This window comes from Vollenhovia emeryi, unplaced genomic scaffold (assembly GCF_000949405.1).
Source record: "Vollenhovia emeryi isolate VEMERY1.0 unplaced genomic scaffold, V.emery_V1.0 DF939371.1, whole genome shotgun sequence".
Classification (NCBI taxonomy): domain Eukaryota; kingdom Metazoa; phylum Arthropoda; class Insecta; order Hymenoptera; family Formicidae; genus Vollenhovia; species Vollenhovia emeryi.
This window is the reverse complement of record NW_011966995.1, coordinates 79,492-83,026: the sequence shown is the minus strand read 5'-3', so window position 1 is coordinate 83,026 and position 3,535 is coordinate 79,492. Positions and strand designations below refer to the sequence as shown.

The following is a 3,535-nucleotide window of genomic DNA, read 5'->3' as shown; positions in this document are numbered from 1 at the left end:
TGCGCGAATTATTAAGTACTTGATCAGTGCGGTGTTGCTCGCGATCTCCATCTATTGCGAAGCGACATAATCTCCTTAGGTTGCTTCGCAATAGCTTGCATTGAAAAAGGCCCGGATGCATATGTAATTAGTAAATTCTCTGCTTATGTACAACAACGACAAATTATTCCAAAAATATTGCACCGCAACATTGCTATAATGTTGCACTGCAATCTCTCTGAGGGCGGACATTTCAACGTTGCTGCAATCCTCCAGAAACGTTGCAGCAATGTTGCGCAACGTTGCTGCAATATTGCAATCTTGCAATGTAACATTTCTGCAATCTTCCTGCAATCTTTCTGTGCTGTGTGGGTATAGACACACGGTTTCTGTACATTTTTCTGTACACTATTAAAAGTTTATATCCTCTTGTAATTTCGAATTATTCTTTATTGTTGCAGGAAGCGGTAGCAAAGATGGGAAGGGCAGTAAGGATAACAACTCACCCTCCGGTCCTTATGCCGGTAAGTTGCATTATTACTTTCTTGCATCGATAATACTTCAAATATAAAAGTTTTGTCTCTTAAATATTTTCTCTCGTGATTATACCTTTGTCGAGGCAACTTTGTTGCTCCTGATCTAACGTCATTTCTTGAACATAAATTTAAAGCCGAAAAGACTAGCCAGATTCCAGTATCGGACTGGTAAAATATCTAAGAAACAAGGCATTCGACAATAAAAAATCATGTGAAGCATAAAAGCTGCAAAGCTTCAATAAATGTATCGAACAGCGATGCCTATTTAATCTTGGGCGCAATTTTGAAGATCTCAGGGTTAACTTTAAAATTCCAAATAAAAACTCCCATTCTCTTCGCGCGTGCGCATTCGATGATAATCAACGGCAATAAAATATCTTCATACCAATGCCATCGGATATCTACTGAGAAGCCGAGGATTTTCGGAGTACTTAGCGTGCTTTCTCTTAGCAAAAAAAAAAGAACCGAACGAGCTCTTAATCTCAACGTTAGGAAGTTAAAGAATCGCAGCATCGCGCGAGAAAATAAGTTGTCCGTCCGATTTATTTTGGTCGCAGATCCTCCTAGGCAATATTTCAACTGCTTCTTATTTGCCGGCTCTCTCTCGCTCTCTCTCTCTCTCGCTCTCGCTCTCGCTCGCTCTTCGGCAGTGGAGTCCGATTCAAAAATAGCCAAGTGTGCCAGCCCCCTGGAAATGAAATCCCTCGGTGTCACACAATCCGTTCACTCAGAGGGACAATGTAGCGAGCCGTCGCGCCGCGAACTTGACACCGCGATCAGTTTAATGAGGCTTAATACGAACTCTCATGGTACATGGATTATCAGTGAGGATCGGTTATTTCAATATTATTATCCCGTTATGTTCCGCATAAATTATTGTCGTATATGAAAAGAGCAACGTATAAATTTAGTACATTCTACATTTTCTTAAAACGCTATCTTCTTCTCTCGATATCACCCGCAATTATTACATTTACGTAAAATTCTATGAAAGAGAATTAAGAAATGCACTTGAGACTTAACTTAGCTAAAATAAGATATTGTTATGTAATCTTACAATTAGCTACTTGGTAAAAGTGAGAGAGAACTTTCAGAAGTTATCGGTTGTGGAAAAGTTACACATGACACATATCGGCAGGTTTAATATATAAATTATTGGATATCATATCAGATATGACACGAAACGATTATTTATTTTTATAGACAGCTGGCCTTTAGTGAACGCTGTCAGAAATATCTGTTCGCCCTGAGAACTTGCCTGTGTCTTTGGACGTCACCTGACTTTTTACTAACATCCCTAAAGAACTGATATTTGGGGATATTGAGAAACATTGGATTGAGATTTCACCAAATACTTTACTCAACTCACCCCAGTTCCTGCACGCTATCGAATTAGTTTTGAATTCTACTAGCTTTAAGTTGGACAATTCTACGAACAGATTTCCGGAAGTCCTGCGGGATCTCCTTTGTCACCGATTTTGGCTGACTTGGTCATGGATGACTTGGAGACGGACTGTTTACTATTAGATGTCCCTATTTTTTACAGATACGTAGACGACATTTTCACTGTTTTACCGGAGACTAAAATTAGCATCATTCTTTCTATTTTTAACAATTGCCATCCACGGTTAAAATTCACTCGCAAAATTAAATTACACAACTCCACTCCTTTTCTTGACGTAATATTAATTAGAGATAACAACAATAAAATATTGACGGTATCAAAACCAACTTTTTCTGTACGTCAGCTATTTTTTCAGCCATCCTTTTAAATATAAAATTAATAGTATTATTAGTCTCGATTTTTACCGTCCCAAAAAGATAGACTGACCAAAAGAGGTAAAGACCTACTGAATCGGGACAAAAGAAACGGAAGTCGTCTACTGTACCAAATGTAATAATTGTGTAGCTTCTTATATTGGTCAAACTAAACGACGCTTACAGACTCGCATTAATGAACACAAAAACGACATTAAGAAACACGAACGCTGCCACTCAGTCGTTAGCGGACATCGCGTATTACATGAGTTTAATTGGTCGGCACCAAAAATTTTACATAGCGAGCGTCCAACGAGGAAACGAGAAACCGCAGAAATGTTTTTTATCAAAAAGCTAACAACACTATTAATTTACAAACCGACACCGAATACTTAAGTAAATGTAATGTATGACTGTGTAATCAAATCTATGTAGGCCGTGACATCACCTTGTTTGTTGTTTTATGACGTTACCTACGAATCAGTTCCAATCGAACATCCGCAATGTTCGGATGTGCTCGTATTTTTGTCATTTGACTCTGTCTCATGACGATGACTCGCTTTGGTTCGCTAATTTATCTCCTTTCTTTTCACTCGACGACTAATTAATAATTTCAATCTCTTATACTCGTTGATTTGCAGTATCACTTGAAAAGGACCCAAATTAGGGTTGAAATGCGTTGGAATGCGTTAAATAAAGGAATCTGCCAGTTGGGTTGACAATAGGCTCCCTGTTTTAATTTTTAATTTTCATAGTTACCTCCGTTGCCCTAATTTGCTCAATACGAGAATTCAGGCTCGAGGAAAGTTTTATTCCATTTAAAGTTGAGATTACTTTTGTATCAGGACCTTCAATTAAACCGAAACTTCCTCATTTACAATCTCTGTGCGGTATAATAGACCAAGCGTTTAACTACGAAAGTCTCATTGATCTTTCCAATGGAATCTTTCTAAGGGACCTCTTTTAAGGGGATGCTGGAGTGATTCTGCACTTTTGCACCTTTCTAACCTAAAAACTGTCAGTTCGCGGAAACATTTGTGTAATATACAAATTAAAGGGCTCACGTGTACAGATCGAAAGCAGCTTACTATTCCGGCCAAATGAAAGAACAATATGGCATCATTGAAACTAAGTTTGTAAGTCTAATAAGAAATAATAGTGAGCAACACACATACTACATGTACTGTATGTATGTGTTGCTCACTATTATTTCTTATTAGACTTACAAACTTAGTTTCAATGATGCCATATTGTTCTTTCAT

General features: G+C 37.9%; 1 long non-coding RNA gene across 1 annotated transcript in view; it reads left to right on the top strand.

Moving 5' to 3' along the window:
• Window positions 1-303: 303 nt before the first annotated feature.
• LOC105558175 overlaps window positions 304-3,535 on the top strand; it is a 16,722-nt gene continuing 13,490 nt past the window's right edge. Inside the window, exon 1 of the long non-coding RNA XR_001008650.1 lies at window positions 304-503. This is a non-coding gene — a long non-coding RNA (uncharacterized LOC105558175). The remainder of the gene's footprint in view (window positions 504-3,535) is intronic.